This window comes from Cydia pomonella, chromosome 24, assembly GCF_033807575.1.
Source record: "Cydia pomonella isolate Wapato2018A chromosome 24, ilCydPomo1, whole genome shotgun sequence".
Lineage (NCBI taxonomy): Eukaryota > Metazoa > Arthropoda > Insecta > Lepidoptera > Tortricidae > Cydia > Cydia pomonella.
The window spans coordinates 10040216-10056237 of NC_084726.1; the positions used below are offsets into that span (position 1 = coordinate 10040216).

Consider the following 16022-nt stretch of genomic DNA (forward strand, 5'->3'; position numbering starts at 1 on the left):
TTCTACAAATAAATAAGTCATATTAGTACCTGTAGCATTTTCTTTGTTATGTTGTTTTGAAAACAACAATTAAGTGTTTGTCATTGTTTTAATTTTATAAAAAATACTTATAATAGAAAATTTAAAGGTGACTATCGTATGAGTATCATATTTAAAAATAAATACTTCATGAACATAACATCTATAATTCTATACAGTCTTACGATAAAAATAATGTCTTTAATTAAAATTGATTACATGCTTCATATTACTAACAGATAATAAAATACCTCTTTAGATAACTCGGAACCTAATATATTTTTACACAACTATCGGGTGGCTGGTAATTTAGAAGTAAACAGTTGTTTTAATTTCAACCGGTAAGCGACCGTGCTAAGTCAAAAAGGCCGTATGTACGTACAAGTTTTATAAAAACCTACGGCTTTTCAATTTAGGACGGTCGTATGGAGTCCCATTCGCTCGTCGACCTCCGCGGAGGTCGCATTTGTCTATACACCAGTTTTAAGCTAAAAAGAAGTAAGTCACTTCAAAGCTCATATCGGGATACTACATTTTTGGTTAGCAATTAGTTGCAACTGTCTGAAAAATATTTACACACAATGTTAGTTTTTTTATTGCTGTGAAAAGTTAATCATTCATACGACATGTCTGATATTATTGCCTTTATATTTATTGGCAACTGCGTGTTTTTGAGATATTTAAAAGAAGTTGTTATTTTGCGTTTCGTTCGCAGTGTGACGGCATAATTTTAAATATATCTGTTGTTTATTTATAATTGTATTGTAATAATAATATGCCATTACGTATTCTAACTAAGAATTAAAAATAATTATTGAATTCTCAATTCTCATGAATGTTTTTGCACGATATATAAAACTCAGATGCTATGTAGCAAAAAAAAACTGTTTAAAATCTAGCACTCTTATATTTAATTAAGGAAACCGTAGGTCTAGCTTTAAAATGCAATAGTTAATAATACCGCATATTGTAAACGACCGTTTGTTTCTTAATAAAAGAAAAAAAAAAAAAAAAAATATTTATTTCTTTTGCAATGTCCTTTTTTATGTCTTTTTTTCTATGGATTATGTTGGTCCGAAATAAACTTTTTTTAAAAATTAAATCTATGTTACAAAGTATTAAAGTATAATAACGAATAACGTATATTGGTCGTCCCGTAAAAAAGTGACCCTAAGGCGGCTGGCGCTTACGTCCTTATTAACTTAAGTGCCAGTTTCATTTTTTTCTACCTAAGTTGCCTTTTTCTAACGATACCTGCCTAATTTAAAAAAAAAATCAAGTAACACAACAAAAATAACGACTCTCTTGTTCAAAGACTACCTGGCTTTCTGAAATCTTGATTTCTTGAATGACTTAGGATTTCAACTACGTAGAGAGTTTTCTTTATTTTTTTAGTTGATGTGCTAATAATTGCAACTTTGACATACTGCAGTTATAAGTGCAGTTATCCGGAGTTCAATAAACAGCCTTAATGTGACATATTGAAACTGTCGCATTTATAATTAGGGCTTGTGCATAAATCACGCGAGGTTGTTTCGGCTACTTTTTGACCCTCCTCCCCTTGGTGATATTTAGTGAGGGTCTTGGCGATTTCATTACAAATAAGTATATATGTACATGATGAATGATGTTAAAATAAGAAAATATTTTTGATCAGGAGGTATATTCCAATTCCACCAATAACATATTTTATTTCTAAACAATAAGTAGGTAAAGGCTGACCAGTGACCACAAATATATGATCATTGTCAAGAGGGCACTGTTATTCTCACGTATAGGGTGACAGTTCAGTTTAGTATGAAACACATTTACAACTACAACTATACACATTGTTATTTCTTAATTATTTTTGTTTGAATATTCTTAATTTTTTTTTCTTAAGTTAAAAGAAAGTTGAATTTGTAAATTGTATTGTTACCACATTTTTATTTAAGTAAATAGATAAACCAACCAATTAATTAAATAGTTAACAAATCACATGTTTAGTAAACCATGTTCGAGTTTCCTTAAAGAGAAATGGAGGCGTGCGGGCCGCGCGGTACATTGAGCCTTCAAGGTTAAGCCATATTCAACCGTGCCTAGCAGTTATTGTACCAGACTCGTCGACATGATTAAGTGACTATTAAAAACTTATCACAACGGTGTAAGGTGTACAATAGTTAGATAATTGAGTTGCTGTTATTACATATAGGAACCTGACAGAAAACCGCAGCCAAATATCACTACTCATAGTGTTGTGTCCCTTTCCTACCTGTGAGTAAGGTTGCCAGAGCTCAACCAGGGTGTGGAGTATTATGGTCGGCAACGCGCATGTAACACCTAGAGTTGCAGGCGTCCATTAGGCTACGGAAACAGCTTACCATCAAGCGGTCCGTATGCTCGTTTACCAATGTAATATAAAAGAAGCTACAATTACAGATATTTAATATAAGGTAACTTTTAATAATCTTAATACGAATAATATCTATTGAGGTATTTTACATTATAGACGATTCCTATAAGTCCTATAACTCACTTATAGTGAGTTGTATATTATATTTTTGGCCTTATTACTATATGATACACATACCATACTGCATTCTTTCTCATAATTGGGCTGATTCTTATTTTGTTATCGTTTTTATGTTTTTGGCAAATATCGATAAAATTTGGTGAAAAGATAGAATTTTATATTATAGGGAGCGTGCATGAACTGTAGGAGGTAGCACAGGAGCCGTCAGATTTTTGGCGCGAGGCGTAAATGTGATGTTTTTTGTTCCGATGTAGCCCACAAGATGGCAGCACCTACTATGCACAAGAAAACACGTGAAGTGTACATGTGCATGTTTATGGTTCCGATTCAGGCCACAAGATGGCAGACCCTCCAACGCGCACGGTCCCTAATATATTTAGTCTAAAATCTCTAAGAATGAACTTTTGACACTTGAGTATTGATATTGACGTAATTAATAGTGATGGGGCTAAGACGTATCGCGTGTCAAATTTAGCAATTAATTATGAATTGTTCGAATCGATTTTACTACAACATTTTTTCTTGTTATATGCCTATATATTTAGTATCACAAATCTTCTCAAATTAATAATTGTTATCTACTAATTATGTATGACATAATATTTCCATAATTAATACGATATATTTATCTATGCCTATTGATAACATAATCGATTTTTATCGACTTACGGAAATTTTACATGAATCGGAACAGCAGACAACACTAATTTAAAAAAAAGACGTAGACCGTAACTGTTTGCATTCTAAATTGTTATCGTAAAATATTCAATTAGGTACTAAGATATGAAGAAATGTAACATTCACTAAGTTATGTTTATAAAAAGTAAAAAAATATGTTTACGTACATGACAAGGCGTAATATCGTTATGGGATTTTGTTTATAATTTCAAAGTGTCTTGCGCGTTTACGTTCTACGGGCGTTGCGATGTGTCAAAAGTTCATTCTTACAGATTTTAGACTATATATTACGGAAGGTGGAGATAAAGGAACGAAATCTCCATGTACTTACCAAAAACTGTCATCAAAAAACTTAAAATAGGTGGCGCTACAATACCTAGAGTACTTGAACAAAAAATTCAAATCATAGACAGCGCAATTCACTCCGTCAATAACGCCTAGGTTCTTAGCTACTCTAGCGCTACTCTGGCGAGATTTGGAACTATTATTTATCGCTGACAGCTGGACACTTTTGCAACAGTTCTACCATAAGAGATGCCACTCCTCTTAATTCCACACTCCATACTATATATACAATATAAGCGTAATTTCATTGTCTTAAAAGATTTTCTTGTGACTTACGAAATCGTATAGAATTTGTTATTGTTCTGAATTGGGATTTCGTGTTTATTCCGCCCAAAATGGGGAGCTCTTCAAACTTATAAAATTTTTAAAATATGACGAAAATATGTCTAAAAAATAAAAATCGCCCCAATTACTATAATATAGTTTTTTTAGCATTAGAAAAAAAAACAAACAATTTACACTGGTCTTTTTATTGAAAACGCTGTCTTTAAATCAGTAACCACTAAAAGCAGAACACCTAATGTAATGTATTGTCGTATATGATTTATAATTGTTGCATATTGGCCGAGGCTTATTTTTCAAAAGTGTTTTTCAATAAAAAGACACTTCAAAATCGCTCACCTTCTTTCTAATGCTAAAAATACGAACTATAACTACTAATCAAAGCGAAATATCTAATGTAACTTATATTCGTATATGATTTATAATTTTTTATTTAACGACCGCTCTGGCCTAGTGGGCCTATGTATTTAAGTATTTGTATATTATATATTATCGTTGTCTGAGTAACCCACAACACAAGCCTTGTTGGCTTACTGTGGGACTTCAATTAGTTCAATTTGTGTAAGAATGTGACTTATTTTTCAAAAGTGTTTTTGAATAAAAAGACACGTCAAGTAACGTCTCTTACCTCCTTTCTCATTCTAAAAAGGGCCAATCGCCGATCTGTTTATAATAATAAAAAACAAGTACATATATACACATACATATAGGACAGTGTGGAGATACGATATTTGGGTGTAGCAGAACAAGAAGATAACGCACTTTTGTCGTAAACGCCATCTGTGCGACGGTAGTGAAGTTATGTTGTTATGACTCATTTCTTACGAAGTGTGAACATAACATAGATACAGATGATGAATTTCTGAAAGTTTCTACTTCCCGTAGGCCGATTGGAACTTGATACCGTTGATGCGACATCTAGGTATGACACTGAGGAGTATGCTAAGTTCCCCATTATTTTATACACTAATATGATTACCATCGCGTCTTAGTCGTTTTTCGCTGTTGATAAAACCTCTTATCACGTTCTACCAAGAGCATTCTTCGGATGATCGATTTATCGATGATAAAATGTATCAAGCTACAAGCAACTATAGTTGGGCTTCCCATAGCTTACATTTTCGGAAGACCATTTGTACAGTCCAACAAAAAGGTCGTATTTCCATATAAGACTTATAACTTATAACGGTATTTTTAAATAACAAAGCAGGTATCAACAGTAAAGTCACGTGAGTCAATTGATTCATATGGTGTTGGTGGCGCTGGAGATGGTGGTATAAAAAATCGGTTTGATTCGGTTAAGTGTTCTGTATGGGGAAGACAAACAAATTATATATACAGATTGAAACGAACGTGATGCCTTTGGGTATGGTGCTTTACGCACACTAACAAGCGTCCCCTCCCCTCCTCCTGACTCCACACTTTTCGCATGAAATATGTCCCGGTTGACAGTATTTCTTTTATTTTCTGGGAAATAAATTATTTTTCAAAAAACATAATTTGACCGAACAATATACGTACTTTCTTCTGGAGTATTTAGGAATCAAGGAGGAGGGGGGGGGGGGGGGCTCACGTGTATTTTTCTATAGTGAACGAAATTAAGAAAATATATCTACCACATACTTTTTCTCGGTTTCGTTAAACATAAATCTTCACTTGGCAGTTGGCACTTCAAAATAGCGAGTTTAACAAGATTTACTTTATACAATACAATATACTATTTATCTTAAAATTAGGTCGAATGAAAAAAAATAAAAAAATACACGTGAGGTTATGTGGGGGAGGCGGGGAATATCAAATGTCAAAAAGTAGCCAAAAAAAACCTCGCGTGCTTTGTGCACAAGCCCTTTATAAAAGTTTCTATCATATATTGATTGACGTTTAATGTCAACGAAAAAAATTTTTGTCCATTTACAGCCTTACGCCTACACTCCAAAGTAAAGGAGCCTTTCGTAGGTTTTAGAAATAAATTATATATATTTTTTTTTCTACTACGTCGGTGGCAAACAAGCATACGGCCTGCCTGATGGTAAGCAGTATCCGTAGCCTATGTACGCCTGCAACTCCAGAGGAGTTACATGCGCGTTGCCGACCCTAAAATAATAAATAATAATAATTTAGCCTATATACGTCCCACTGCTGGGCACAGGCCTCCTCTCATGCGCGAGAGGGCTCGGGCTATAGTCCCAACGCTAGCCCAATGCGGATTGGGAACTTCACATACCCTACCCGACCCTAATATATTATAATATAATCATGTGTTTGATTTCAGCAAGTAGCAAGCGTTTTAAAACAGCTTTGTAGCAGTTCCATTCACGTTTGTTCCGAATACTCGTCGTAAGATCGATCTCGTATTACGCTAACTGGCAGTTCTGTTTATAATAACATTAACTGAACAATGCACAGACGGGCAAGTAAATAAAATACACTATTGTATAGTTTAATGTGACATTCCACGGCTAAAGGTATCCTGTGGTGGTTGGCGCTTAAGTTATTATTAACGTAGCTCCACTACTTATGCAGTGCTACGAGACGTAAGAGCCGTCCACCCTAAGGTACCTTTATCCGTGGAATGTCACAAATAACTGAGCTAATTCAGCAGAGTGTTTAATGCCATAGAATTTGTCAGATCTCATTTTGCGCCGAATTTAACAGAACGAATGGAGGGGGAGGGGGCCATTATAAAGGTCAAATTTTCATAGAAATTTGATATTAATAATGACATAGACAATGATCAAGCAGTTTGAATAGTATCAGCTCTTTTTCAAACTCATGTTTTTTTTTGCATAAAATGGTTTAAAATCTTAGGATAAGCGTAGGGGTTTTTTATTACTCTTTATTCAATAGTTATGCCTCCATACATTGATATTGATAACCATCAGAACGGGCTTTAGTCGTATATGGTTAATAATTATATAGTAGATTATTGTTACTGTAAGGAACGTTTTCCCGTTACAACATTTCTTTAACATTTTGCTCCACCCGAGTAATGTAAACTCATTGGGCAATAGTACAGCGAAGTTTCCATAATACTTGGGGGGTTTTGTGGGTGTTGTGAAGATACGGTCAAGGTTTCTATGTGGGATGTGTTTCGTAATACAGCGTTTGTAACGCGATTTTCGAGAATTCTAATATTGTATATTAAAGCCACTGTAAAAGTTAGAAATTCAACACGTAAAAACCCTCAAATTATTTGACTTATATAATTGTATATAATTATTACGTCTGCTTCTGCACAAACAAAAATGTAAGTAGTACTAATACTTATTTCAAATCCCAATTCAGTATTTTTCACAAATGATTGAAATTAGTATTTTATCCTCCTATGGTTAGGGTTTCCATAAGTATTCGGAACGGATACAAGACAATAGGGTAGTAATGGCGTTACTCATAGCTTTAACTCGCATAGGTATTGGGACCGTGCGAAGTGCGTGGTGGGGGTAAGTAAAGTGATCCCAGCGCATAAGGTGGTAAAAATTTGAACTAACTGCGGATAGCGTCTTTAACATTTCGCACAATTATATGGCTCGAAATGAAACTTTGATTTACGATTACTCCTGAAATATTCATTTAAATTGTATGGTGTAAGGGACCATTGTAATCTGTATGAAATGCTTAATATAACTAATGTATTTATTTTGATAATTGTTAATAATGTATCCATGTAAATAGCTTTGCAAATGCCACATATTACGTGATCTTTTTCTAGAAGTTAAGAATGGATATAGTAAGTTATCCTTAAAAGATAGACATTTCACATCGCGGACTTTTTTGTAGACCTTTGAATGAGGAACAACCCCACCATACATTGTGTTGTTATAGCTCAAACGGATTAGGCAGCGTTTTCGATTAAAGCTCTTAGCCAGCGTGATTTTTTCCGACAACATCGTTATATTTCAAACAATTTACACAAAACCTTAACAAGTTATATACTTAAGCCTTCCTCAAGAATCACTCTATTGATAGATGAAAGTCGTATGAAAATCCGTTCAGTAGTTTTTAGTTTTGGAGTAGTTTTATAAGATGTAGTGAATTGACGTTTTCCCCTAGAATTGCGGACACTAGGTTGCGTGACAGTCGTGCACGCTCCCAATAGAAACAATGTGGTTAAATTTAAACAGAGATGATTGTCACCATTTATATACGTATTCTACAGTCGTGTTGATTTACAGGACAAAAACGAGACGGATAAGAATACGGGACGCGACTCTTCAATACGGCGACAGTCCCGTATATACGGGACGTATGGCAACCATACCTATAGTCAACCATACAAGCATAAAGTCCAAAATTTTCCAGTGAAATTTGAACCTTTATGTGACATTCCACGGCTGAAGGTACCTTGTGGTGGTTGGCGCTTAGGCTATTATTAATGTAGCTCCAATATTTATGCAGTGCTACGACACGTAAGCGCCGTCCGCCATAAGGTACCTTTAACCGTGGAATGTCACATATTGTAGGAACTAGAGTTGATTTTGTTTTGTATTAAATGTTCTAATTGAGCATGATTTATCATCGAACTTAATAAGTAACGTAAGATGACGCGGCACTTTGGTCACTCTAATTACAATATTAGCGGAAAATCGTTGAGCATTAGACTTTTTGTTTGCCGCGACATCTATTGCCGAGTAGCAGTACTGAGAGTTCCGCTACTCGATGCTAGATGTCGACTACGAGAATAATAAGCGTTTGGTACCAAAACTGATGTATGGAGTGAGCATTCTATGTTCTTCTTATTTCTTTATGACTATATGTAGCACCGTGAGCCTTAGGAAGTTAAATAAATGGGAGAATCAACTTTTTAGCGTCACTCGTTGCCATGGTTACGATTAGTTGTCCAGGGGACAAAAGTTCATTGAAATACTGATTTTATGGTACTTAAATGTATCAAACTTGCGTTTTTGTGGTCGTTATAACCAATGTCCATAATGGGCCCCCTACTAAGCATGTTAATAGAACGGCATACAACGTCTCTTCAAACAAACTGTGCCTCTGTTGTCCCTTGGACAACGGGACAGGATAACAAAACAAAAAAAGTTGATTCACCCAAATATTAGAGCAAACTTATGCACCTACAAAAGGCGAATTTAGTTTTGGTAATATACGTAGTTTTGGCAACCCTTATTTTAAATTAATTGCACCATTGATTTGTGTAAGAATTGCTTGTAATTTTTATTTATTTATTGATGACGGGGTTTGATTTAGTATGTTGCTGTTAGCAGGGATCGGAAACTGGTATTTTTTTGTATGGGAACGAAAACGGTATTTTTTCGTTCTTTGTTAATTACTTCAATTCTAATTAGGCAATCTAATAATACGAAGTCGTTATCTGAAAACACAACTGAGTCCTACATTTAGAGTATAAAATAAACCGAAATATATGGTTATTTCGATGTTTTTGCAAAAAACCGGTTCCGATCCCTGGCTGTTAGTATAGGTGGCGTTCCATGCTTAAAGGGTCCTTATACTCCATGTGTAAAAATAAAATTATCATGTATTTCGACCATCTGGTATCATACTACAAACACAACATTTTTTTAATACTTCGTGTCGGTGCAAACAAGCATACGGCCCGCCTGATGGTAAGCAGCCTCCGTAGCCTGCAACTCCAGACGAGTTACACGACCCTAACACTCCGTACCCACGTTGAGCTCTGGCAACCTTACTCACCGGCAGGAACACAACACTATGAGTAGGGTCTAGGTTATTTGGCTGCGGTTTTCTGTAAGGTGGAAGTACTCCCCAGTTGGGCTCTGCTCTAGATCTGGAATGACATCCACGGCTGTGCCCTACCACACAAAACGAGATGACATTCACAATGCCCATACCTCTCTTTTTGACGTAGTTTAAGGACGTACCCGGGTTTAGAATACATTACAACAAAATAAATTATATAATTAATAAAATTGAACAACATTATAATAAATTAATTTAAAACTAGATATACCAAATTGCCAAAACTACATGTCAATGTTAGTACCTACTTATCTTAAATCTAGTGTTAGTATACAACATTACATATTGCCCTTTCTCTGATGGAAAGCCACATAATATGACAGTTGGTTCGTCACTAAACAGCTGACAGGGATTTATCGTTATCGTAGGCAAATAATGTCATTAGTTACGCGAATACACACCTGCGTAACGGTCACATAACTTACGGCCCGATTCGAACAATGTTTATAGGATGTCACAGCGATACGCTATCATATCGGTATCGTATCGCTGTGACATCTTATAAGTATTGTTCGAATTGGGCCGTTAATCACTAACTTCAACCCCATTTTTTCACTCTTGGCAAAAAGTTATCAGGTTGAAAAGAAATAGAGTAATACAGTAAATAAATTGACAGCTTGCAGATGTCACTATACGACTCATGGATTATGTCGTAGTTTCAGTTGTCAAAGTATGGAAGGTAGAGGCAAGGAACAGAATCTCCATATATCAAAAAGTGTCCGACAAAAACCCATAAATAGGTGGCGCTACAATACCTAGAATACTTGAGAAAATAATCTAATCATAGACAGCGTACTTCACTCCGTCAATAACGCTTAGGTTCTTAGCTACTCTAGCGCTACTCTGGAGAGACTTGGAACTATTATTTATAGCTGACAGCTGGACACTTTAGCAACAGTTCTACCTAAGGAGATTCTGTTCCTTGCCTCGACCTTCCATATGTCAAAGGTTAACTTTTGACAATTCATGTCACCAATTACCATAAATCATATGGAGCTGTATGTAGTATAGCTATAGTTTAGCTACATCTAGTCGGATGTCAAACTCGGGGGCACAATTTTCGGCACTTTTATAGAGTGAGTTAATATTACATTACGATACAAGTGCGAAAAATCGCAACTCGTGTCGATTTAAAACACTCTCTTCGATCGTGTTTTATTTTATCGCCACTCGTTTCGAATTACCTATTCGCACATTCGCATGCTAATTTTCGCACTAGTGCGATAAAGTAGCACCATATGTACAGTAAATATTTTTACAGTACATATGGGGCTACTTTATAGCACTAGTGCGAGAAGTAGCATATTACGTTACTGTGTCGAACATTTAAAGGGCCATATGTACTGTAAAACGTTGTACGATACATGTGCGAATAGGTAATTCGAAACGAGTGGCGATAAATTAAAACACGACCGAAGGGAGTGTTTTAAATCGACACGAGTTTTCGCACTTGTATCGTAATGTACTATTACAGTACATATGGTGCTACTTTACCGCACTAGTAACTGTGTCGAAAATTTAAAGCGCCATATTTACTGTAAAACGTTTGTACGATACATGTGCGAATAGGTAATTCGCAACTCGTGCCGATTTAAAACCCTACCGAAGGGTCTCCCCACTTGTTTAGAATTTCCTATTTTTCGCACCTGTATCGTAAATATTCGTAATGTACTATTATAGCTGTGTCTTGTACAGCAACGTAAGAATTTAAGAATATGTTTCAAATTTCAAGATCAACGATTTAAGCTCTGCATTGTATGTTAGTATGTTCTGGGTAAATTAAAAGGCTGACATTTGCCTAACTCAGGGTCCCTTTCGTGTCCCCATCACCGAGATTTGTATAGGTCCCCTTTTCAAATAATGTTCCTTTTGTCAAACCCCCGTAAGATGGATCAGATATTTCTTAGCACCCCGTTCGTTCTGATATATCCGTGCAACGGTGGTAAAGATAAAGATAGTTTATTATTCAAGTAGGCATATTACAATGCGCTTATGAACGTCAAATAAAGCTACACCGGCTCTAACACTACAACTCTGACCCGAGAAGATTTAAATCCGCCCTCAATTGGAGGAGGGATGGCCGCGCAAGAAACTCGGCGGGACACATCTTTTCAAAACATTACATGTTATTAACATGCATTAAATAAGAAAAAATAGATTTTTGAGGTATAGTGCACAAACTTGACAGTAACATACGTGGTCTAAGGTACGTTATAAGAAATATCTACCCACATATGTTATATATTTGTGATAAGAAATTAATGATAGATAATATTCACATTGACACATTGCAAGTAGGTTTGCCTAGTTAAATTGCGTACAGACAGGATTTTTTTTTGTGTTTTTTAATCGTATATTATATCAAATTAAAGCTCATTTTGTATAATTCTAATATAACTGTAATAGGTTGCCGTATTAAAAAGCAGGACCAGTCCATGATGGTTGCCTAGATTAACCGTTTTTTATCTAAAATCTAGACCACCATGGATTGAATCATTTTTTTAATAAGGCAACCTATTACAGATAGATTATACATAAACTTATAAAATAAGCTTTCATCTGATATAATATACGATTAATGAACACAAAAAAAAGAAAAAAAAAACTATTCGTACGCAATTTTAGTAGACGACCCACTTGCAATTTCTTATCAAAAATAAATAACAGTTGAGGGTAGATATTCCTTATAATGTATCTCCTACGTGGAGCAAGTAAAACATTTTTTTAAATAAATAATTATATACTTAAGTAATTTCTGTAGCGCTAAACTAAATCGATAAAAAAAAATCTAAATCGACATCAGGTTAACATTTTGGGAAATAGAAACCGAATTGAAAATTTAAATTGCAAATTTATTCAAATTGCTCTTAATAAAAATAAAGAAACACTTAATACAAAAAACTTCCTCTTTTCTTCTCTTCTTAATCTTGTATTTTATTTATTTTTACAATGAAGTTCATAATCACACAGAAAACTATTTTTTATATCAATTAATAAATTTGTGCCGCTTTGGTATTAGCTGTAAGGTGCAATTTGTTATTTGAAATAAATAAATAAATAATAAAATACAATAAAAATTACCAAAATGAACCTAAATCTGTTCAGTAACCTATGGAAATTTTACACCTTTACATGTTTTTTTACAATTAAAAATGTAATTTTCATCGTTATTTAGATATATATTGCTTTAGGTAGTATTAGAGTCTTACTAAAATATAAATTGAAAAATAAAATTATGTTCAAATTAAATATTGTTTGTTCCAGTTTTCCAAAATTTCAAATACAATGCGCCACCTGAAGCCTGTCGATTTAGAATGTTGACAATTTGCATGAAAACCCTTGAAAGTATAGTTAATTGATTGGGGATACAGGAATTAACAAATTAAAAAAATGATTTTCCCTCCATCCTAATATACATTATATCCCTATAAGCAGCTCCATACTTGACATGGCACTAAGCATGAGAAACGCTATCTATCGTTTTAACAGTTTGAAAAAAAAAACAATCTTCCTTTTTTTGTGCCTTTTGTTTTAAAATGACAGATCGATTTGGCAAATTGAGTCGCTTAACTTCAAACTCACATTTTGTCTGATTTTGCGATTTTGGTATTAACCCTTTTCCAGGCATAGTACGATTTATCAACCACATACGCGCCTTTAGAAATTCAACTTTAGCTTTCCGATTTAAGGTTTAAATTAGATTAAACTTTCAAGAAATGTTACTTATCTTCAAATGAATCATCAAAGATGGATTAATTGGAATATATTTGGATTTTTTGGGAAAACCTTGTACATTGGTGCGGCCTGGAAAAGGGTTAAGAAATGGTAATATTTCCTAGAGAGTCGAATTGATTTATCTGACTTTGAAATTAAGCTATACAATTGTTAATTTAGAATCTGGGGTATAAAGAACAATCATTAGTGGTTAATTTAGTGGCCTTTGTGGGTATTCTGTACGGACGAATATCTATTCTGTGAGTGTACGTAACAGAAATGATTTAGCGTAACGTAACCTTGGACGTCAGCGTCAGTATCTTGGCATATAATATCGCGAGGTCACCCAACGTTCAAGTTGAATAGGGTTTGCAATATCCGCCCAGTTTTTTAATATTCGGATAATTGAATACTTCAATATTTATTATCCGAATATTCGGATATTTGAATAAATTCGGATAATTTTGGTATTTTATAAAATAAAACAAAATTAGCGTATTTAAAGCTGTGTAATGCATAAAATCAACAAGTCAAGTAACAAACAACCTGAAAAATATTGTCATTGTCATTATCGCACCACGTAATTTGTAATTTTCATAATAAAAATTAACACTGAGAAAATGTTTTAATAATTGGAAATTGGAAACTAGGAAACTTAGCTCAATATAATTACATACTAATAAATCACATACAATTTAGAGATAAAACTAATCAACTTTAAGTATAACAATTGTAAATCAATGATTGTTTTTTTAACATTCTTGTATAATCTGAGATCGTTATATTCTTTAATAATATCATAAATCACATCATATATCAATATTTACATATAAGATTTGTCCTATAGTTTTTTCTTTTCGCTGTCAAATAATATAAAAAAGTATGCATCTCAGTGTCTTAACTTAACTTAATTAAAAATAAATGAGATTAAGTAACGAGTTTAAACAAAAAATCAACTTTTAAAAAACGAGTGTAAAACTAGATTTATTTCTAGATTTAAATAAATTTCAATGTTATATTATATTAATGGTAACACACATAATATGTAAGTAGGGTAAATAGCTAGTAACTGGCACTAAAAATAATTATATTTACTTATAGGTACATGGTTTAAATAAATAATCAACTAAATATACAAAATAACGATTGGTTTAGTAACATTAATAACAATACAAATTACACAAGTAATCAATTAAGTATTATTTTTTAATCAGAGATCATAGTTGCATTTTTGGTAGTGATTACATCGATAAAATATAGATTTTACTATCACATTATTTTTGAGCCTGGTAGTGTGATCTGAGAAAACTCAAAGCATCTATAGAGTCTTCCTTCATTTTAGACCTTAAGTGATTACATAAATAACCAGCTGCGGAAAAAACTCTTTCCGCTTCAACACTTGTCGGTGGTATTGTACGCAGTGAATTGTACGCACGTTCGAGACTATCTGATCTTTGGCCACCACTGTCATATAAGGCCATTTCCACGTTTATTTTAGTGTTTAAATCTAAATCACTTGTTTCTTGAGAACTTGTGGAAGCACCTGCGGACAATGCTCGGTTTATTTCAGCTTGTAGCTGATCCTTTATTGTATAATTCGATGGCATCGTAGTAGAACCTGTACTGGTACCAGGAATAGGCTCAGTTTCGGTATTGTCAGGCTCAGGACTCTGTAATTCTGTAATCTCTTGATGTTGTGTTTGGCGACTGTTTAATTTTATTATAATTTCTTTTACGCGGTCGTTCATCGGGTTTTCAAAAGGATATTCGCCTAAACCTTCTCTGTAAAAATTTGTGGGATTATGTAAGTACTTAAGTGTGCCACTTACGTCTGATAGTCTCCGCTCAGCGATCCTTTCCTTTAGTGCCTTTACTAGTTTCATCGAAAGCTGATTATGATTTTCGGATAGTTTTTGAATCATGAACTTCATTGCAATTTCAGCCGTTAATAAATTAGCATCTCTCTGGCATATTGACTCAACCGTGGTTTTAATCATATTAAGCGAATCTGCAATCTCATTCAGTTGCTGAAACTCGTCTTCAGAAAAAGTTATTTGAGACTTTATATCAATCAGTGATTTAAGTATTGATTGTTTTAATAAGATAAACCTTGTTACCATATCCGCAAGGCTACTCCACCTTGTTTTACAGTCCAGAATCAAATGCACATTCTTTTTTTCATCTTCGGCATTCCTATAAAGAATATCTGATTTCGTCGGAGATTTTTTAAAAAGTTTAACAACGGACCTCACCTTGTTTATAAGAGTTTTATAATTATCAACCAGTTGCATTGGTGATGGCCTTGTTTGCTCAATACACAGGCCTTCTTCTTCTTCTATTTCTATACTGTATTCACGGTCAAAGTCGCTATCACCTTCTGAATCGTCGATTGTCGTTGAAGCTTCTACGTCAGAGCCGGAATAAGTTTCTGCTGCTGGGGTTGCAGTGGTATTTTTTTTGTATAACACGTCGAAAATTGCCAGCTGAATACCGTGTGCCAAACATAGTTGGTGAAAACCAGTAGTACGTCGTCCCAGTGCACACATAACCTTAGCCCCATCAGATATTATGCATACTATGTCACTGAGCTGCAAATCGAAATCGTTTAACTGCTTCTCAAGCATATTATACAAGTTTTCAGCAGTTCCTTTGTTTTTGATTTGTAACAATCCAAGGTTTTTGTAACCTTCGGATGGCAGTTTTGGAGAATGTAAGTTCAAGTTCATGTACCTGGTAT

The 16022-nt window shown here is 34.2% G+C and overlaps 1 protein-coding gene across 2 annotated transcripts in view; it reads left to right on the forward strand.

The window, feature by feature from the left end:
• Window positions 1-16022, forward strand: part of LOC133530989 (uncharacterized) — a 38689-nt gene that overhangs the window by 14684 nt on the left and 7983 nt on the right. The window lies entirely within an intron of this gene.